Source organism: Balaenoptera physalus, assembly GCF_965194825.1.
Source record: "Balaenoptera physalus genome assembly, chromosome: 17".
In the NCBI taxonomy this organism is placed as follows: Eukaryota; Metazoa; Chordata; class Mammalia; order Artiodactyla; family Balaenopteridae; genus Balaenoptera; species Balaenoptera physalus.
The window spans coordinates 35,049,315-35,072,081 of record NC_138895.1 but is presented as its reverse complement, the minus strand read 5'-3'; positions in this window follow the sequence as shown (position 1 = coordinate 35,072,081).

The window sequence follows — 22,767 nt, the reverse complement described above, 5'->3', positions numbered from 1 at the left end:
TTGGTTTCTCAGTGCCGGTCAGCCTAGGGCAATGAGGCAGATTTGCATGATATGTAGGACGTGAGAGAACACATTTCCTGGAGCTGTTGGAGAGCTGAGGAAATCTAGCTCTTCCAAGGAAGAGTGTAGTGTGTTGGCCTACACACAAAATACAAAGAGTGAATGGGAAAAGTTTCCGGGCCTGGATGTTTCTTAGTAGCCCAGTGGAGCCTGCCGGTACTGGGTGTTCTTGCAGGGAATAGGGTGCCCAGGCGAGGTCCTCAGGGCCTTGAAAAGCTTACTAACCTTAAAAGAAAACAGACCTGAAACTAATGCCTCAAGAACTCCTCTCCAAGCTTCCACTTCGGCAGGGCTATTCTAGCTAGGCTTTACCTTGAGGAGAGGACTCACGTCAAGTTTCCTTTTAGCTCTAGAGTGTCGCAGGCGAGGCTCCTACCCAGTCTATGAAAGCACCCTGTTGATGTAGAGAACACTCGTTCCCTTCCCAGAGCCCTGCCTACAGACACTAGAGACCCGTCCTAAAATTGTAATTTAGGTAGCTTCAAGGCAGCTTGAAGGGAGCATTCAAAAGTGGTAAGCAAGGCTTGTGCCATAAGTTCCCCGTTTCCAGCGAACATGCAGCCTACCTCCTTGTGATTTCTACCAAGTAAATATACACTCTAGCTACACACTGGTCCCATCCTTGAATAAAGTTTATTTGGCACGGAATTCTGCGTGTAGCCAACCGCCTCCCCTCGGGAGCGCTCTGGGTAGGCTATCGGGCTCTGCTTCTTCTAAAACCCTGGAGTGTAAGAGGAAGAACTGTGCTTTGGTTACAGCAGGAAAGCAAGCCGACTTTCTCCTGTAAGGATGGGGTCTTAAGGTTTGACTTTAAAGAAGGAATGCGTTGCAGTTTTGGTTTCTCAGTGCTGCTCAGCCTAGGGCAATGAGGGAGATTTGCATGACATATAGGAATTGAGAGAACACATTGCCTGGAGTTGTTGGAGAGCTGAGGAAATCTAGCTCTTCCAAGGAAGAGTGCAGTGTGTTGCCCTACACACAAAATACACAGTGACTGGGAAACGTTTCCGGGCCTGGATGTTTCTTAGTAGCCCAGTGGAGCCTGCTGGTACTCGGTGCTCTTGCAGGGAATAGGGTGCCCACGAGAGGTCCTCGGTGTCTTGACAAGCTTACTAACCTTAAAAGAAAACAGACCTAAAACAAATGCCACAAGGAAACTGCTTCAAGCTCAGCTTCGGCAGGGCTAGTCAAGGCTTTACCTGGAGGAAAGAACTCACGTCAAGTTTCCTTTATCTCTAGGGCGTCTGAGGAGAGGCTCCCACCCAGGCTATGAAAGCACCCTGTTGATGCAGAGAACACTCGTTCCCTTCCCAGAGCCCTGCCTACAATGACTAAAGACTCGTCCTAAAACTGTTATTTAGGTAACTTCAAGGCAGCATGCATGGAGCATTCAAAATGGGAAAGCAAGGCTTGTGCCATAAGGTCACCGTTTCCAGCGAACACGCGGCCTACCTACTTGTGATTTCTACCAAGTAAATATACACTCTAGCTAAACACTGGTCCCTTCCTTGAATAAAGTTTATTTGGCACGGAGTTCTGCGTGTAGCCAACAGCCTCCCCCAAGGAGCGCTCTAGGTAGGCTATCTGGCTTAGCTTCTTCTAAAACCCTGCAGTGTAAGAGGAAGATCTGTGCGTTGGTTACAGCAGAAACGCAAGCTGACTTTCTCCTGTAAGGATGGGGTCTTAAGGTATGACTTTGTAGAAGGAATGCGAAGCAGTTTTGGTTTCTCAGAGCTGCTCAGCCTAGGGCAATGAGGCAGATTTGCATGATATGTAGGACGTGAGAGAACACATTTCCTGGGGCTGTTGGAGAGCTGAGGAAATCTAGCTCTTCCAAGGAAGAGTGCAGTGTGTTGGCCTACACACAAAATACACAGAGTGACTGGGAAAGGGGTCCGGGCCTGGATGTTTCTTAGTAGCCCAGTGGAGACTGCCGGTACTCGGTGGTCTTCCAGGGAATAAGGTGCCCAGCGAGGTCCTCGGTGTCCTGAAAAGCTTACTAACCTTAAAAGGAAACAGACCTGAAACTAATGCCTCAAGGACTCCGCTCCAAGCTTCCACTTCGGCAGGGCTATTCTAGGCTTTACCTTGAGGAAAGGACTCACGTCAAGTTTCCTTTTAGCTGTAGAGCGTCTGAGGAGAGGCTCCCACCCAGGCTATGAAAGCACCCTGTTGATGTAGAGAACACTCGTTCCCTTCCCAGAGCCTTGCCTACAGAGACTAGAGACCCGTCCTAAAATTCTTATTTAGGCAGCTTCAAGGCAGCTTGAATGGAGCATTCAAAATGGGTAAGCAAGGCTTGTGCCATAAGTTCCCCGTTTCCAGCGAACATGCAGCCTACGTCCTTGTGATTTCTACCAAGTAAATATACACTCTAGCTACACACCGGTCCCTTCCTTAAATAAAGTTTATTTGGCACGTAATTCTGCGTGCAGCCAACCGCCTCCCCCAGGGATCGCTCTGGGTAGGCTATCGGGCTTAGCTTCTTCTAAAACCCTGGAGTGTAAGAGGAAGAACTGTGCTGTGGTTACAGCAGAAACGCAAGCCGACTTTCTACTGTAAGGATGGGGTGTTAAGGTATGACTTTGTAGAAGGAATGTGAAGCAGTTTTGGTTTCTCAGTGCCGGTCAGCCTAGGGCAATGAGGCAGATTTGCATGATATGTAGGACGTGAGAGAACACATTTCCTGGAGCTGTTGGAGAGCTGAGGAAATCTAGCTCTTCCAAGGAAGAGTGTAGTGTGTTGGCCTACACACAAAATACAAAGAGTGAATGGGAAAAGTTTCCGGGCCTGGATGTTTCTTAGTAGCCCAGTGGAGCCTGCCGGTACTGGGTGTTCTTGCAGGGAATAGGGTGCCCAGGCGAGGTCCTCAGGGCCTTGAAAAGCTGACTAACCTTAAAAGAAAACAGACCTGAAACTAATGCCTCAAGAACTCCTCTCCAAGCTTCCACTTCGGCAGGGCTATTCTAGGCTTTACCTTGAGGAGAGGACTCACGTCAAGTTTCCTTTTAGCTCTAGAGTGTCTCAGGCGAGGCTCCTACCCAGTCTATGAAAGCACCCTGTTGATGTAGAGAACACTCGTTCCCTTCCCAGAGCCCTGCCTACAGACACTAGAGACCCGTCCTAAAATTGTAATTTAGGTAGCTTCAAGGCAGCTTGAATGGAGCATTCAAAAGTGGTAAGCAAGGCTTGTGCCATAAGTTCCCCGTTTCCAGCGAACATGCAGCCTACCTCCTTTTGATTTCTACCAAGTAAATATACACTCTAGCTACACACTGGTCCCTTCCTTGAATAAAGTTTATTTGGCACGGAATTCTGCGTGTAGCCAACCGCCTCCCCTCGGGAGCGCTCTGGGTAGGCTATCGGGCTCTGCTTCTTCTAAAACCCTGGAGTGTAAGAGGAAGAACTGTGCTTTGGTTACAGCAGGAAAGCAAGCCGACTTTCTCCTGTAAGGATGGGGTCTTAAGGTTTGACTTTAAAGAAGGAATGCGTTGCAGTTTTGGTTTCTCAGTGCTGCTCAGCCTAGGGCAATGAGGGAGATTTGCATGACATATAGGAATTGAGAGAACACATTGCCTGGAGTTGTTGGAGAGCTGAGGAAATCTAGCTCTTCCAAGGAAGAGTGCAGTGTGTTGCCCTACACACAAAATACACAGTGACAGGGAAACGTTTCCGGGCCTGGATGTTTCTTAGTAGCCCAGTGGAGCCTGCTGGTACTCGGTGCTCTTGCAGGGAATAGGGTGCCCACGAGAGGTCCTCGGTGTCTTGACAAGCTTACTAACCTTAAAAGAAAACAGACCTAAAACAAATGCCACAAGGAAACTGCTTCAAGCTCAGCTTCGGCAGGGCTAGTCAAGGCTTTACCTGGAGGAAAGAACTCACGTCAAGTTTCCTTTATCTCTAGGGCGTCTGAGGAGAGGCTCCCACCCAGGCTATGAAAGCACCCTGTTGATGCAGAGAACACTCGTTCCCTTCCCAGAGCCCTGCCTACAATGACTAAAGACTCGTCCTAAAACAGTTATTTAGGTAACTTCAAGGCAGCATGCATGGAGCATTCAAAATGGGAAAGCAAGGCTTGTGCCATAAGGTCACCGTTTCCAGCGAACACGCGGCCTACCTACTTGTGATTTCTACCAAGTAAATATACACTCTAGCTAAACACTGGTCCCTTCCTTGAATAAAGTTTATTTGGCACGGAGTTCTGCGTGTAGCCAACAGCCTCCCCCAAGGAGCGCTCTAGGTAGGCTATCTGGCTTAGCTTCTTCTAAAACCCTGCAGTGTAAGAGGAAGATCTGTGCTTTGGTTACAGCAGAAACGCAAGCTGACTTTCTCCTGTAAGGATGGGGTCTTAAGGTATGACTTTGTAGAAGGAATGCGAAGCAGTTTTGGTTTCTCAGAGCTGCTCAGCCTAGGGCAATGAGGCAGATTTGCATGATATGTAGGACGTGAGAGAACACATTTCCTGGGGCTGTTGGAGAGCTGAGGAAATCTAGCTCTTCCAAGGAAGAGTGCAGTGTGTTGGCCTACACACAAAATACACAGAGTGACTGGGAAAGGTGTCCGGGCCTGGATGTTTCTTAGTAGCCCAGTGGAGACTGCCGGTACTCGGTGGTCTTCCAGGGAATAAGGTGCCCAGGCGAGGTCCTCGGTGTCCTGAAAAGCTTACTAACCTTAAAAGGAAACAGACATGAAACTAATGCCTCAAGGACTCCGCTCCAAGCTTCCACTTCGGCAGGGCTATTCTAGGCTTTACCTTGAGGAAAGGACTCACGTCAAGTTTCCTTTTAGCTGTAGAGCGTCTGAGGAGAGGCTCCCACCCAGGCTATGAAAGCACCCTGTTGATGTAGAGAACACTCGTTCCCTTCCCAGAGCCTTGCCTACAGAGACTAGAGACTCGTCCTAAAATTGTTATTTAGGCAGCTTCAAGGCAGCTTGAATGGAGCATTCAAAATGGGTAAGCAAGGCTTGTGCCATAAGTTCCCCGTTTCCAGCGAACATGCAGCCTACCTCCTTGTGATTTCTACCAAGTAAATATACACTCTAGCTACACACTGGTCCCTTCCTTGAATAAAGTTTATTTGGCACGTAATTCTGCGTGTAGCCAACCGCCTCCCCCAGGGATCGCTCTGGGTAGGCTATCGGGCTTAGCTTCTTCTAAAACCCTGGAGTGTAAGAGGAAGAACTGTGCTGTGGTTACAGCAGAAACGCAAGCCGACTTTCTACTGTAAGGATGAGGTGTTAAGGTATGACTTTGTAGAAGGAATGTGAAGCAGTTTTGGTTTCTCAGTGCCGGTCAGCCTAGGGCAATGAGGCAGATTTGCATGATATGTAGGACGTGAGAGAACACATTTCCTGGAGCTGTTGGAGAGCTGAGGAAATCTAGCTCTTCCAAGGAAGAGTGTAGTGTGTTGGCCTACACACAAAATACAAAGAGTGAATGGGAAAAGTTTCCGGGCCTGGATGTTTCTTAGTAGCCCAGTGGAGCCTGCCGGTACTGGGTGTTCTTGCAGGGAATAGGGTGCCCAGGCGAGGTCCTCAGGGCCTTGAAAAGCTTACTAACCTTAAAAGAAAACAGACCTGAAACTAATGCCTCAAGAACTCCTCTCCAAGCTTCCACTTCGGCAGGGCTATTCTAGCTAGGCTTTACCTTGAGGAGAGGACTCACGTCAAGTTTCCTTTTAGCTCTAGAGTGTCGCAGGCGAGGCTCCTACCCAGTCTATGAAAGCACCCTGTTGATGTAGAGAACACTCGTTCCCTTCCCAGAGCCCTGCCTACAGACACTAGAGACCCGTCCTAAAATTGTAATTTAGGTAGCTTCAAGGCAGCTTGAAGGGAGCATTCAAAAGTGGTAAGCAAGGCTTGTGCCATAAGTTCCCCGTTTCCAGCGAACATGCAGCCTACCTCCTTGTGATTTCTACCAAGTAAATATACACTCTAGCTACACACTGGTCCCATCCTTGAATAAAGTTTATTTGGCACGGAATTCTGCGTGTAGCCAACCGCCTCCCCTCGGGAGCGCTCTGGGTAGGCTATCGGGCTCTGCTTCTTCTAAAACCCTGGAGTGTAAGAGGAAGAACTGTGCTTTGGTTACAGCAGGAAAGCAAGCCGACTTTCTCCTGTAAGGATGGGGTCTTAAGGTTTGACTTTAAAGAAGGAATGCGTTGCAGTTTTGGTTTCTCAGTGCTGCTCAGCCTAGGGCAATGAGGGAGATTTGCATGACATATAGGAATTGAGAGAACACATTGCCTGGAGTTGTTGGAGAGCTGAGGAAATCTAGCTCTTCCAAGGAAGAGTGCAGTGTGTTGCCCTACACACAAAATACACAGTGACTGGGAAACGTTTCCGGGCCTGGATGTTTCTTAGTAGCCCAGTGGAGCCTGCTGGTACTCGGTGCTCTTGCAGGGAATAGGGTGCCCACGAGAGGTCCTCGGTGTCTTGACAAGCTTACTAACCTTAAAAGAAAACAGACCTAAAACAAATGCCACAAGGAAACTGCTTCAAGCTCAGCTTCGGCAGGGCTAGTCAAGGCTTTACCTGGAGGAAAGAACTCACGTCAAGTTTCCTTTATCTCTAGGGCGTCTGAGGAGAGGCTCCCACCCAGGCTATGAAAGCACCCTGTTGATGCAGAGAACACTCGTTCCCTTCCCAGAGCCCTGCCTACAATGACTAAAGACTCGTCCTAAAACTGTTATTTAGGTAACTTCAAGGCAGCATGCATGGAGCATTCAAAATGGGAAAGCAAGGCTTGTGCCATAAGGTCACCGTTTCCAGCGAACACGCGGCCTACCTACTTGTGATTTCTACCAAGTAAATATACACTCTAGCTAAACACTGGTCCCTTCCTTGAATAAAGTTTATTTGGCACGGAGTTCTGCGTGTAGCCAACAGCCTCCCCCAAGGAGCGCTCTAGGTAGGCTATCTGGCTTAGCTTCTTCTAAAACCCTGCAGTGTAAGAGGAAGATCTGTGCGTTGGTTACAGCAGAAACGCAAGCTGACTTTCTCCTGTAAGGATGGGGTCTTAAGGTATGACTTTGTAGAAGGAATGCGAAGCAGTTTTGGTTTCTCAGAGCTGCTCAGCCTAGGGCAATGAGGCAGATTTGCATGATATGTAGGACGTGAGAGAACACATTTCCTGGGGCTGTTGGAGAGCTGAGGAAATCTAGCTCTTCCAAGGAAGAGTGCAGTGTGTTGGCCTACACACAAAATACACAGAGTGACTGGGAAAGGGGTCCGGGCCTGGATGTTTCTTAGTAGCCCAGTGGAGACTGCCGGTACTCGGTGGTCTTCCAGGGAATAAGGTGCCCAGCGAGGTCCTCGGTGTCCTGAAAAGCTTACTAACCTTAAAAGGAAACAGACCTGAAACTAATGCCTCAAGGACTCCGCTCCAAGCTTCCACTTCGGCAGGGCTATTCTAGGCTTTACCTTGAGGAAAGGACTCACGTCAAGTTTCCTTTTAGCTGTAGAGCGTCTGAGGAGAGGCTCCCACCCAGGCTATGAAAGCACCCTGTTGATGTAGAGAACACTCGTTCCCTTCCCAGAGCCTTGCCTACAGAGACTAGAGACCCGTCCTAAAATTCTTATTTAGGCAGCTTCAAGGCAGCTTGAATGGAGCATTCAAAATGGGTAAGCAAGGCTTGTGCCATAAGTTCCCCGTTTCCAGCGAACATGCAGCCTACGTCCTTGTGATTTCTACCAAGTAAATATACACTCTAGCTACACACCGGTCCCTTCCTTAAATAAAGTTTATTTGGCACGTAATTCTGCGTGCAGCCAACCGCCTCCCCCAGGGATCGCTCTGGGTAGGCTATCGGGCTTAGCTTCTTCTAAAACCCTGGAGTGTAAGAGGAAGAACTGTGCTGTGGTTACAGCAGAAACGCAAGCCGACTTTCTACTGTAAGGATGGGGTGTTAAGGTATGACTTTGTAGAAGGAATGTGAAGCAGTTTTGGTTTCTCAGTGCCGGTCAGCCTAGGGCAATGAGGCAGATTTGCATGATATGTAGGACGTGAGAGAACACATTTCCTGGAGCTGTTGGAGAGCTGAGGAAATCTAGCTCTTCCAAGGAAGAGTGTAGTGTGTTGGCCTACACACAAAATACAAAGAGTGAATGGGAAAAGTTTCCGGGCCTGGATGTTTCTTAGTAGCCCAGTGGAGCCTGCCGGTACTGGGTGTTCTTGCAGGGAATAGGGTGCCCAGGCGAGGTCCTCAGGGCCTTGAAAAGCTGACTAACCTTAAAAGAAAACAGACCTGAAACTAATGCCTCAAGAACTCCTCTCCAAGCTTCCACTTCGGCAGGGCTATTCTAGGCTTTACCTTGAGGAGAGGACTCACGTCAAGTTTCCTTTTAACTCTAGAGTGTCTCAGGCGAGGCTCCTACCCAGTCTATGAAAGCACCCTGTTGATGTAGAGAACACTCGTTCCCTTCCCAGAGCCCTGCCTACAGACACTAGAGACCCGTCCTAAAATTGTAATTTAGGTAGCTTCAAGGCAGCTTGAATGGAGCATTCAAAAGTGGTAAGCAAGGCTTGTGCCATAAGTTCCCCGTTTCCAGCGAACATGCAGCCTACCTCCTTTTGATTTCTACCAAGTAAATATACACTCTAGCTACACACTGGTCCCTTCCTTGAATAAAGTTTATTTGGCACGGAATTCTGCGTGTAGCCAACCGCCTCCCCTCGGGAGCGCTCTGGGTAGGCTATCGGGCTCTGCTTCTTCTAAAACCCTGGAGTGTAAGAGGAAGAACTGTGCTTTGGTTACAGCAGGAAAGCAAGCCGACTTTCTCCTGTAAGGATGGGGTCTTAAGGTTTGACTTTAAAGAAGGAATGCGTTGCAGTTTTGGTTTCTCAGTGCTGCTCAGCCTAGGGCAATGAGGGAGATTTGCATGACATATAGGAATTGAGAGAACACATTGCCTGGAGTTGTTGGAGAGCTGAGGAAATCTAGCTCTTCCAAGGAAGAGTGCAGTGTGTTGCCCTACACACAAAATACACAGTGACAGGGAAACGTTTCCGGGCCTGGATGTTTCTTAGTAGCCCAGTGGAGCCTGCTGGTACTCGGTGCTCTTGCAGGGAATAGGGTGCCCACGAGAGGTCCTCGGTGTCTTGACAAGCTTACTAACCTTAAAAGAAAACAGACCTAAAACAAATGCCACAAGGAAACTGCTTCAAGCTCAGCTTCGGCAGGGCTAGTCAAGGCTTTACCTGGAGGAAAGAACTCACGTCAAGTTTCCTTTATCTCTAGGGCGTCTGAGGAGAGGCTCCCACCCAGGCTATGAAAGCACCCTGTTGATGCAGAGAACACTCGTTCCCTTCCCAGAGCCCTGCCTACAATGACTAAAGACTCGTCCTAAAACAGTTATTTAGGTAACTTCAAGGCAGCATGCATGGAGCATTCAAAATGGGAAAGCAAGGCTTGTGCCATAAGGTCACCGTTTCCAGCGAACACGCGGCCTACCTACTTGTGATTTCTACCAAGTAAATATACACTCTAGCTAAACACTGGTCCCTTCCTTGAATAAAGTTTATTTGGCACGGAGTTCTGCGTGTAGCCAACAGCCTCCCCCAAGGAGCGCTCTAGGTAGGCTATCTGGCTTAGCTTCTTCTAAAACCCTGCAGTGTAAGAGGAAGATCTGTGCTTTGGTTACAGCAGAAACGCAAGCTGACTTTCTCCTGTAAGGATGGGGTCTTAAGGTATGACTTTGTAGAAGGAATGCGAAGCAGTTTTGGTTTCTCAGAGCTGCTCAGCCTAGGGCAATGAGGCAGATTTGCATGATATGTAGGACGTGAGAGAACACATTTCCTGGGGCTGTTGGAGAGCTGAGGAAATCTAGCTCTTCCAAGGAAGAGTGCAGTGTGTTGGCCTACACACAAAATACACAGAGTGACTGGGAAAGGTGTCCGGGCCTGGATGTTTCTTAGTAGCCCAGTGGAGACTGCCGGTACTCGGTGGTCTTCCAGGGAATAAGGTGCCCAGGCGAGGTCCTCGGTGTCCTGAAAAGCTTACTAACCTTAAAAGGAAACAGACATGAAACTAATGCCTCAAGGACTCCGCTCCAAGCTTCCACTTCGGCAGGGCTATTCTAGGCTTTACCTTGAGGAAAGGACTCACGTCAAGTTTCCTTTTAGCTGTAGAGCGTCTGAGGAGAGGCTCCCACCCAGGCTATGAAAGCACCCTGTTGATGTAGAGAACACTCGTTCCCTTCCCAGAGCCTTGCCTACAGAGACTAGAGACTCGTCCTAAAATTGTTATTTAGGCAGCTTCAAGGCAGCTTGAATGGAGCATTCAAAATGGGTAAGCAAGGCTTGTGCCATAAGTTCCCCGTTTCCAGCGAACATGCAGCCTACCTCCTTGTGATTTCTACCAAGTAAATATACACTCTAGCTACACACTGGTCCCTTCCTTGAATAAAGTTTATTTGGCACGTAATTCTGCGTGTAGCCAACCGCCTCCCCCAGGGATCGCTCTGGGTAGGCTATCGGGCTTAGCTTCTTCTAAAACCCTGGAGTGTAAGAGGAAGAACTGTGCTGTGGTTACAGCAGAAACGCAAGCCGACTTTCTACTGTAAGGATGAGGTGTTAAGGTATGACTTTGTAGAAGGAATGTGAAGCAGTTTTGGTTTCTCAGTGCCGGTCAGCCTAGGGCAATGAGGCAGATTTGCATGATATGTAGGACGTGAGAGAACACATTTCCTGGAGCTGTTGGAGAGCTGAGGAAATCTAGCTCTTCCAAGGAAGAGTGTAGTGTGTTGGCCTACACACAAAATACAAAGAGTGAATGGGAAAAGTTTCCGGGCCTGGATGTTTCTTAGTAGCCCAGTGGAGCCTGCCGGTACTGGGTGTTCTTGCAGGGAATAGGGTGCCCAGGCGAGGTCCTCAGGGCCTTGAAAAGCTTACTAACCTTAAAAGAAAACAGACCTGAAACTAATGCCTCAAGAACTCCTCTCCAAGCTTCCACTTCGGCAGGGCTATTCTAGCTAGGCTTTACCTTGAGGAGAGGACTCACGTCAAGTTTCCTTTTAGCTCTAGAGTGTCGCAGGCGAGGCTCCTACCCAGTCTATGAAAGCACCCTGTTGATGTAGAGAACACTCGTTCCCTTCCCAGAGCCCTGCCTACAGACACTAGAGACCCGTCCTAAAATTGTAATTTAGGTAGCTTCAAGGCAGCTTGAAGGGAGCATTCAAAAGTGGTAAGCAAGGCTTGTGCCATAAGTTCCCCGTTTCCAGCGAACATGCAGCCTACCTCCTTGTGATTTCTACCAAGTAAATATACACTCTAGCTACACACTGGTCCCATCCTTGAATAAAGTTTATTTGGCACGGAATTCTGCGTGTAGCCAACCGCCTCCCCTCGGGAGCGCTCTGGGTAGGCTATCGGGCTCTGCTTCTTCTAAAACCCTGGAGTGTAAGAGGAAGAACTGTGCTTTGGTTACAGCAGGAAAGCAAGCCGACTTTCTCCTGTAAGGATGGGGTCTTAAGGTTTGACTTTAAAGAAGGAATGCGTTGCAGTTTTGGTTTCTCAGTGCTGCTCAGCCTAGGGCAATGAGGGAGATTTGCATGACATATAGGAATTGAGAGAACACATTGCCTGGAGTTGTTGGAGAGCTGAGGAAATCTAGCTCTTCCAAGGAAGAGTGCAGTGTGTTGCCCTACACACAAAATACACAGTGACTGGGAAACGTTTCCGGGCCTGGATGTTTCTTAGTAGCCCAGTGGAGCCTGCTGGTACTCGGTGCTCTTGCAGGGAATAGGGTGCCCACGAGAGGTCCTCGGTGTCTTGACAAGCTTACTAACCTTAAAAGAAAACAGACCTAAAACAAATGCCACAAGGAAACTGCTTCAAGCTCAGCTTCGGCAGGGCTAGTCAAGGCTTTACCTGGAGGAAAGAACTCACGTCAAGTTTCCTTTATCTCTAGGGCGTCTGAGGAGAGGCTCCCACCCAGGCTATGAAAGCACCCTGTTGATGCAGAGAACACTCGTTCCCTTCCCAGAGCCCTGCCTACAATGACTAAAGACTCGTCCTAAAACTGTTATTTAGGTAACTTCAAGGCAGCATGCATGGAGCATTCAAAATGGGAAAGCAAGGCTTGTGCCATAAGGTCACCGTTTCCAGCGAACACGCGGCCTACCTACTTGTGATTTCTACCAAGTAAATATACACTCTAGCTAAACACTGGTCCCTTCCTTGAATAAAGTTTATTTGGCACGGAGTTCTGCGTGTAGCCAACAGCCTCCCCCAAGGAGCGCTCTAGGTAGGCTATCTGGCTTAGCTTCTTCTAAAACCCTGCAGTGTAAGAGGAAGATCTGTGCTTTGGTTACAGCAGAAACGCAAGCTGACTTTCTCCTGTAAGGATGGGGTCTTAAGGTATGACTTTGTAGAAGGAATGCGAAGCAGTTTTGGTTTCTCAGAGCTGCTCAGCCTAGGGCAATGAGGCAGATTTGCATGATATGTAGGACGTGAGAGAACACATTTCCTGGGGCTGTTGGAGAGCTGAGGAAATCTAGCTCTTCCAAGGAAGAGTGCAGTGTGTTGGCCTACACACAAAATACACAGAGTGACTGGGAAAGGGGTCCGGGCCTGGATGTTTCTTAGTAGCCCAGTGGAGACTGCCGGTACTCGGTGGTCTTCCAGGGAATAAGGTGCCCAGCGAGGTCCTCGGTGTCCTGAAAAGCTTACTAACCTTAAAAGGAAACAGACCTGAAACTAATGCCTCAAGGACTCCGCTCCAAGCTTCCACTTCGGCAGGGCTATTCTAGGCTTTACCTTGAGGAAAGGACTCACGTCAAGTTTCCTTTTAGCTGTAGAGCGTCTGAGGAGAGGCTCCCACCCAGGCTATGAAAGCACCCTGTTGATGTAGAGAACACTCGTTCCCTTCCCAGAGCCTTGCCTACAGAGACTAGAGACCCGTCCTAAAATTCTTATTTAGGCAGCTTCAAGGCAGCTTGAATGGAGCATTCAAAATGGGTAAGCAAGGCTTGTGCCATAAGTTCCCCGTTTCCAGCGAACATGCAGCCTACCTCCTTGTGATTTCTACCAAGTAAATATACACTCTAGCTACACACCGGTCCCTTCCTTAAATAAAGTTTATTTGGCACGTAATTCTGCGTGCAGCCAACCGCCTCCCCCAGGGATCGCTCTGGGTAGGCTATCGGGCTTAGCTTCTTCTAAAACCCTGGAGTGTAAGAGGAAGAACTGTGCTGTGGTTACAGCAGAAAGGCAAGCCGACTTTCTACTGTAAGGATGGGGTGTTAAGGTATGACTTTGTAGAAGGAATGTGAAGCAGTTTTGGTTTCTCAGTGCCGGTCAGCCTAGGGCAATGAGGCAGATTTGCATGATATGTAGGACGTGAGAGAACACATTTCCTGGAGCTGTTGGAGAGCTGAGGAAATCTAGCTCTTCCAAGGAAGAGTGTAGTGTGTTGGCCTACACACAAAATACAAAGAGTGAATGGGAAAAGTTTCCGGGCCTGGATGTTTCTTAGTAGCCCAGTGGAGCCTGCCGGTACTGGGTGTTCTTGCAGGGAATAGGGTGCCCAGGCGAGGTCCTCAGGGCCTTGAAAAGCTTACTAACTTTAAAAGAAAACAGACCTGAAACTAATGCCTCAAGAACTCCTCTCCAAGCTTCCACTTCGGCAGGGCTATTCTAGGCTTTACCTTGAGGAGAGGACTCACGTCAAGTTTCCTTTTAGCTCTAGAGTGTCTCAGGCGAGGCTCCTACCCAGTCTATGAAAGCACCCTGTTGATGTAGAGAACACTCGTTCCCTTCCCAGAGCCCTGCCTACAGACACTAGAGACCCGTCCTAAAATTGTAATTTAGGTAGCTTCAAGGCAGCTTGAATGGAGCATTCAAAAGTGGTAAGCAAGGCTTGTGCCATAAGTTCCCCTTTTCCAGCGAACATGCAGCCTACCTCCTTTTGATTTCTACCAAGTAAATATACACTCTAGCTACACACTGGTCCCTTCCTTGAATAAAGTTTATTTGGCACGGAATTCTGCGTGTAGCCAACCGCCTCCCCTCGGGAGCGCTCTGGGTAGGCTATCGGGCTCTGCTTCTTCTAAAACCCTGGAGTGTAAGAGGAAGAACTGTGCTTTGGTTACAGCAGGAAAGCAAGCCGACTTTCTCCTGTAAGGATGGGGTCTTAAGGTTTGACTTTAAAGAAGGAATGCGTTGCAGTTTTGGTTTCTCAGTGCTGCTCAGCCTAGGGCAATGAGGGAGATTTGCATGACATATAGGAATTGAGAGAACACATTGCCTGGAGTTGTTGGAGAGCTGAGGAAATCTAGCTCTTCCAAGGAAGAGTGCAGTGTGTTGCCCTACACACAAAATACACAGTGACAGGGAAACGTTTCCGGGCCTGGATGTTTCTTAGTAGCCCAGTGGAGCCTGCTGGTACTCGGTGCTCTTGCAGGGAATAGGGTGCCCACGAGAGGTCCTCGGTGTCTTGACAAGCTTACTAACCTTAAAAGAAAACAGACCTAAAACAAATGCCACAAGGAAACTGCTTCAAGCTCAGCTTCGGCAGGGCTAGTCAAGGCTTTACCTGGAGGAAAGAACTCACGTCAAGTTTCCTTTATCTCTAGGGCGTCTGAGGAGAGGCTCCCACCCAGGCTATGAAAGCACCCTGTTGATGCAGAGAACACTCGTTCCCTTCCCAGAGCCCTGCCTACAATGACTAAAGACTCGTCCTAAAACAGTTATTTAGGTAACTTCAAGGCAGCATGCATGGAGCATTCAAAATGGGAAAGCAAGGCTTGTGCCATAAGGTCACCGTTTCCAGCGAACACGCGGCCTACCTACTTGTGATTTCTACCAAGTAAATATACACTCTAGCTAAACACTGGTCCCTTCCTTGAATAAAGTTTATTTGGCACGGAGTTCTGCGTGTAGCCAACAGCCTCCCCCAAGGAGCGCTCTAGGTAGGCTATCTGGCTTAGCTTCTTCTAAAACCCTGCAGTGTAAGAGGAAGATCTGTGCTTTGGTTACAGCAGAAACGCAAGCTGACTTTCTCCTGTAAGGATGGGGTCTTAAGGTATGACTTTGTAGAAGGAATGCGAAGCAGTTTTGGTTTCTCAGAGCTGCTCAGCCTAGGGCAATGAGGCAGATTTGCATGATATGTAGGACGTGAGAGAACACATTTCCTGGGGCTGTTGGAGAGCTGAGGAAATCTAGCTCTTCCAAGGAAGAGTGCAGTGTGTTGGCCTACACACAAAATACACAGAGTGACTGGGAAAGGTGTCCGGGCCTGGATGTTTCTTAGTAGCCCAGTGGAGACTGCCGGTACTCGGTGGTCTTCCAGGGAATAAGGTGCCCAGGCGAGGTCCTCGGTGTCCTGAAAAGCTTACTAACCTTAAAAGGAAACAGACATGAAACTAATGCCTCAAGGACTCCGCTCCAAGCTTCCACTTCGGCAGGGCTATTCTAGGCTTTACCTTGAGGAAAGGACTCACGTCAAGTTTCCTTTTAGCTGTAGAGCGTCTGAGGAGAGGCTCCCACCCAGGCTATGAAAGCACCCTGTTGATGTAGAGAACACTCGTTCCCTTCCCAGAGCCTTGCCTACAGAGACTAGAGACTCGTCCTAAAATTGTTATTTAGGCAGCTTCAAGGCAGCTTGAATGGAGCATTCAAAATGGGTAAGCAAGGCTTGTGCCATAAGTTCCCCGTTTCCAGCGAACATGCAGCCTACCTCCTTGTGATTTCTACCAAGTAAATATACACTCTAGCTACACACTGGTCCCTTCCTTGAATAAAGTTTATTTGGCACGTAATTCTGCGTGTAGCCAACCGCCTCCCCCAGGGATCGCTCTGGGTAGGCTATCGGGCTTAGCTTCTTCTAAAACCCTGGAGTGTAAGAGGAAGAACTGTGCTGTGGTTACAGCAGAAACGCAAGCCGACTTTCTACTGTAAGGATGAGGTGTTAAGGTATGACTTTGTAGAAGGAATGTGAAGCAGTTTTGGTTTCTCAGTGCCGGTCAGCCTAGGGCAATGAGGCAGATTTGCATGATATGTAGGACGTGAGAGAACACATTTCCTGGAGCTGTTGGAGAGCTGAGGAAATCTAGCTCTTCCAAGGAAGAGTGTAGTGTGTTGGCCTACACACAAAATACAAAGAGTGAATGGGAAAAGTTTCCGGGCCTGGATGTTTCTTAGTAGCCCAGTGGAGCCTGCCGGTACTGGGTGTTCTTGCAGGGAATAGGGTGCCCAGGCGAGGTCCTCAGGGCCTTGAAAAGCTTACTAACCTTAAAAGAAAACAGACCTGAAACTAATGCCTCAAGAACTCCTCTCCAAGCTTCCACTTCGGCAGGGCTATTCTAGCTAGGCTTTACCTTGAGGAGAGGACTCACGTCAAGTTTCCTTTTAGCTCTAGAGTGTCGCAGGCGAGGCTCCTACCCAGTCTATGAAAGCACCCTGTTGATGTAGAGAACACTCGTTCCCTTCCCAGAGCCCTGCCTACAGACACTAGAGACCCGTCCTAAAATTGTAATTTAGGTAGCTTCAAGGCAGCTTGAAGGGAGCATTCAAAAGTGGTAAGCAAGGCTTGTGCCATAAGTTCCCCGTTTCCAGCGAACATGCAGCCTACCTCCTTGTGATTTCTACCAAGTAAATATACACTCTAGCTACACACTGGTCCCATCCTTGAATAAAGTTTATTTGGCACGGAATTCTGCGTGTAGCCAACCGCCTCCCCTCGGGAGCGCTCTGGGTAGGCTATCGGGCTCTGCTTCTTCTAAAACCCTGGAGTGTAAGAGGAAGAACTGTGCTTTGGTTACAGCAGGAAAGCAAGCCGACTTTCTCCTGTAAGGATGGGGTCTTAAGGTTTGACTTTAAAGAAGGAATGCGTTGCAGTTTTGGTTTCTCAGTGCTGCTCAGCCTAGGGCAATGAGGGAGATTTGCATGACATATAGGAATTGAGAGAACACATTGCCTGGAGTTGTTGGAGAGCTGAGGAAATCTAGCTCTTCCAAGGAAGAGTGCAGTGTGTTGCCCTACACACAAAATACACAGTGACTGGGAAACGTTTCCGGGCCTGGATGTTTCTTAGTAGCCCAGTGGAGCCTGCTGGTACTCGGTGCTCTTGCAGGGAATAGGGTGCCCACGAGAGGTCCTCGGTGTCTTGACAAGCTTACTAACCTTAAAAGAAAACAGACCTAAAACAAATGCCACAAGGAAACTGCTTCAAGCTCAGCTTCGGCAGGGCTAGTCAAGGCTTTACCTGGAGGAAAGAACTCACGTCAAGTTTCCTTTATCTCTAGGGCGTCTGAGGAGAGGCTCCCACCCAGGCTATGAAAGCACCCTGTTGATGCAGAGAACACTCGTTCCCTTCCCAGAGCCCTGCCTACAATGACTAAAGACTCGTCCTAAAACTGTTATTTAGGTAACTTCAAGGCAGCATGCATGGAGCATTCAAAATGGGAAAGCAAGGCTTGTGCCATAAGGTCACCGTTTCCAGCGAACACGCGGCCTACCTACTTGTGATTTCTACCAAGTAAATATACACTCTAGCTAAACACTGGTCCCTTCCTTGAATAAAGTTTATTTGGCACGGAGTTCTGCGTGTAGCCAACAGCCTCCCCCAAGGAGCGCTCTAGGTAGGCTATCTGGCTTAGCTTCTTCTAAAACCCTGCAGTGTAAGAGGAAGATCTGTGCTTTGGTTACAGCAGAAACGCAAGCTGACTTTCTCCTGTAAGGATGGGGTCTTAAGGTATGACTTTGTAGAAGGAATGCGAAGCAGTTTTGGTTTCTCAGAGCTGCTCAGCCTAGGGCAATGAGGCAGATTTGCATGATATGTAGGACGTGAGAGAACACATTTCCTGGGGCTGTTGGAGAGCTGAGGAAATCTAGCTCTTCCAAGGAAGAGTGCAGTGTGTTGGCCTACACACAAAATACACAGAGTGACTGGGAAAGGGGTCCGGGCCTGGATGTTTCTTAGTAGCCCAGTGGAGACTGCCGGTACTCGGTGGTCTTCCAGGGAATAAGGTGCCCAGCGAGGTCCTCGGTGTCCTGAAAAGCTTACTAACCTTAAAAGGAAACAGACCTGAAACTAATGCCTCAAGGACTCCGCTCCAAGCTTCCACTTCGGCAGGGCTATTCTAGGCTTTACCTTGAGGAAAGGACTCACGTCAAGTTTCCTTTTAGCTGTAGAGCGTCTGAGGAGAGGCTCCCACCCAGGCTATGAAAGCACCCTGTTGATGTAGAGAACACTCGTTCCCTTCCCAGAGCCTTGCCTACAGAGACTAGAGACCCGTCCTAAAATTCTTATTTAGGCAGCTTCAAGGCAGCTTGAATGGAGCATTCAAAATGGGTAAGCAAGGCTTGTGCCATAAGTTCCCCGTTTCCAGCGAACATGCAGCCTACCTCCTTGTGATTTCTACCAAGTAAATATACACTCTAGCTACACACCGGTCCCTTCCTTAAATAAAGTTTATTTGGCACGTAATTCTGCGTGCAGCCAACCGCCTCCCCCAGGGATCGCTCTGGGTAGGCTATCGGGCTTAGCTTCTTCTAAAACCCTGGAGTGTAAGAGGAAGAACTGTGCTGTGGTTACAGCAGAAAGGCAAGCCGACTTTCTACTGTAAGGATGGGGTGTTAAGGTATGACTTTGTAGAAGGAATGTGAAGCAGTTTTGGTTTCTCAGTGCCGGTCAGCCTAGGGCAATGAGGCAGATTTGCATGATATGTAGGACGTGAGAGAACACATTTCCTGGAGCTGTTGGAGAGCTGAGGAAATCTAGCTCTTCCAAGGAAGAGTGTAGTGTGTTGGCCTACACACAAAATACAAAGAGTGAATGGGAAAAGTTTCCGGGCCTGGATGTTTCTTAGTAGCCCAGTGGAGCCTGCCGGTACTGGGTGTTCTTGCAGGGAATAGGGTGCCCAGGCGAGGTCCTCAGGGCCTTGAAAAGCTTACTAACTTTAAAAGAAAACAGACCTGAAACTAATGCCTCAAGAACTCCTCTCCAAGCTTCCACTTCGGCAGGGCTATTCTAGGCTTTACCTTGAGGAGAGGACTCACGTCAAGTTTCCTTTTAGCTCTAGAGTGTCTCAGGCGAGGCTCCTACCCAGTCTATGAAAGCACCCTGTTGATGTAGAGAACACTCGTTCCCTTCCCAGAGCCCTGCCTACAGACACTAGAGACCCGTCCTAAAATTGTAATTTAGGTAGCTTCAAGGCAGCTTGAATGGAGCATTCAAAAGTGGTAAGCAAGGCTTGTGCCATAAGTTCCCCGTTTCCAGCGAACATGCAGCCTACCTCCTTTTGATTTCTACCAAGTAAATATACACTCTAGCTACACACTGGTCCCTTCCTTTAATAAAGTTTATTTGGCACGGAATTCTGCGTGTAGCCAACCGCCTCCCCTCGGGAGCGCTCTGGGTAGGCTATCGGGCTCTGCTTCTTCTAAAACCCTGGAGTGTAAGAGGAAGAACTGTGCTTTGGTTACAGCAGGAAAGCAAGCCGACTTTCTCCTGTAAGGATGGGGTCTTAAGGTTTGACTTTAAAGAAGGAATGCGTTGCAGTTTTGGTTTCTCAGTGCTGCTCAGCCTAGGGCAATGAGGGAGATTTGCATGACATATAGGAATTGAGAGAACACATTTCCTTGAGTTGTTGGAGAGCTGAGGAAATCTAGCTCTTCCAAGGAAGAGTGCAGTGTGTTGCCCTACACACAAAATACACAGTAACTGGGAAACGTTTCCGGGCCTGGATGTTTCTTAGTAGCCCAGTGGAGCCTGCTGGTACTCGGTGCTCTTGCAGGGAATAGGGTGCCCACGAGAGGTCCTCGGTGTCTTGACAAGCTTACTAACCTTAAAAGAAAACAGACCTAAAACAAATGCCACAAGGAAACTGCTTCAAGCTCAGCTTCGGCAGGGCTAGTCAAGGCTTTACCTGGAGGAAAGAACTCACGTCAAGTTTCCTTTATCTCTAGGGCGTCTGAGGAGAGGCTCCCACCCAGGCTATGAAAGCACCCTGTTGATGCAGAGAACACTCGTTCCCTTCCCAGAGCCCTGCCTACAATGACTAAAGACTCGTCCTAAAACTGTTATTTAGGTAACTTCAAGGCAGCACGCATGGAGCATTCAAAATGGGAAAGCAAGGCTTGTGCCATAAGGTCACCGTTTCCAGCGAACACGCGGCCTACCTACTTGTGATTTCTACCAAGTAAATATACACTCTAGCTAAACACTGGTCCATTCCTTGAATAAAGTTTATTTGGCACGGAGTTCTGCGTGTAGCCAACAGCCTCCTCCAAGGAGCGCTCTAGGTAGGCTATCTGGCTTAGCTTCTTCTAAAACCCTGCAGTGTAAGAGGAAGATCTGTGCTTTGGTTACAGCAGAAACGCAAGCTGACTTTCTCCTGTAAGGATGGGGTCTTAAGGTATGACTTTGTAGAAGGAATGCGAAGCAGTTTTGGTTTCTCAGAGCTGCTCAGCCTAGGGCAATGAGGCAGATTTGCATGATATGTAGGACGTGAGAGAACACATTTCCTGGGGCTGTTGGAGAGCTGAGGAAATCTAGCTCTTCCAAGGAAGAGTGCAGTGTGTTGGCCTACACACAAAATACACAGAGTGACTGGGAAAGGGGTCCGGGCCTGGATGTTTCTTAGTAGCCCAGTGGAGACTGCCGGTACTCGGTGGTCTTCCAGGGAATAAGGTGCCCAGCGAGGTCCTCGGTGTCCTGAAAAGCTTACTAACCTTAAAAGGAAACAGACCTGAAACTAATGCCTCAAGGACTCCGCTCCAAGCTTCCACTTCGGCAGGGCTATTCTAGGCTTTACCTTGAGGAAAGGACTCACGTCAAGTTTCCTTTTAGCTGTAGAGCGTCTGAGGAGAGGCTCCCACCCAGGCTATGAAAGCACCCTGTTGATGTAGAGAACACTCGTTCCCTTCCCAGAGCCTTGCCTACAGAGACTAGAGACCCGTCCTAAAATTCTTATTTAGGCAGCTTCAAGGCAGCTTGAATGGAGCATTCAAAATGGGTAAGCAAGGCTTGTGCCATAAGTTCCCCGTTTCCAGCGAACATGCAGCCTACCTCCTTGTGATTTCTACCAAGTAAATATACACTCTAGCTACACACCGGTCCCTTCCTTAAATAAAGTTTATTTGGCACGTAATTCTGCGTGCAGCCAACCGCCTCCCCCAGGGATCGCTCTGGGTAGGCTATCGGGCTTAGCTTCTTCTAAAACCCTGGAGTGTAAGAGGAAGAACTGTGCTGTGGTTACAGCAGAAAGGCAAGCCGACTTTCTACTGTAAGGATGGGGTGTTAAGGTATGACTTTGTAGAAGGAATGTGAAGCAGTTTTGGTTTCTCAGTGCCGGTCAGCCTAGGGCAATGAGGCAGATTTGCATGATATGTAGGACGTGAGAGAACACATTTCCTGGAGCTGTTGGAGAGCTGAGGAAATCTAGCTCTTCCAAGGAAGAGTGTAGTGTGTTGGCCTACACACAAAATACAAAGAGTGAATGGGAAAAGTTTCCGGGCCTGGATGTTTCTTAGTAGCCCAGTGGAGCCTGCCGGTACTGGGTGTTCTTGCAGGGAATAGGGTGCCCAGGCGAGGTCCTCAGGGCCTTGAAAAGCTTACTAACCTTAAAAGAAAACAGACCTGAAACTAATGCCTCAAGCACTCCGCTCCAAGCTTCCACTTCGGCAGGGCTATTCTAGGCTTTACCTTGAGGAGAGGACTCACGTCAAGTTTCCTTTTAGCTCTAGAGTGTCTCAGGCGAGGCTCCTACCCAGTCTATGAAAGCACCCTGTTGATGTACAGAACACTCGTTCCCTTCCCAGAGCCCTGCCTACAGACACTAGAGACCCGTCCTAAAATTGTAATTTAGGTAGCTTCAAGGCAGCTTGAATGGAGCATTCAAAAGTGGTAAGCACGGCTTGTGCCATAAGTTCCCCGTTTCCAGCGAACATGCAGCCTACCTCCTTGTGATTTCTACCAAGTAAATATACACTCTAGCTACACACTGGGCCCTTCCTTGAATAAAGTTTATTTGGCACGGAATTCTGCGTGTAGCCAACCGCCTCCCCTTGGGATCGCTCTGGGTAGGCTATCGGGCTCTGCTTCTTCTAAAACCCTGGAGTGTAAGAGGAAGAACTGTGCTTTGGTTACAGCAGGAAAGCAAGCCGACTTTCTCCTGTAAGGATGGGGTCTTAAGGTTTGACTTTAAAGAAGGAATGCGTTGCAGTTTTGGTTTCTCAGTGCTGCTCAGCCTAGGGCAATGAGGGAGATTTGCATGACATATAGGAATTGAGAGAACACATTGCCTGGAGTTGTTGGAGAGCTGAGGAAATCTAGCTCTTCCAAGGAAGAGTGCAGTGTGTTGCCCTACACACAAAATACACTGTGACTGGGAAACGTTTCCGGGCCTGGATGTTTCTTAGTAGCCCAGTGGAGCCTGCTGGTACTCGGTGCTCTTGCAGGGAATAGGGTGCCCACGAGAGGTCCTCGGTGTCTTGACAAGCTTACTAACCTTAAAAGAAAACAGACCTAAAACAAATGCCACAAGGAAACTGCTTCAAGCTCAGCTTCGGCAGGGCTAGTCAAGGCTTTACCTGGAGGAAAGAACTCACGTCAAGTTTCCTTTATCTCTAGGGCGTCTGAGGAGAGGCTCCCACCCAGGCTATGAAAGCACCCTGTTGATGCAGAGAACACTCGTTCCCTTCCCAGAGCCCTGCCTACAATGACTAAAGACTCGTCCTAAAACTGTTATTTAGGTAACTTCAAG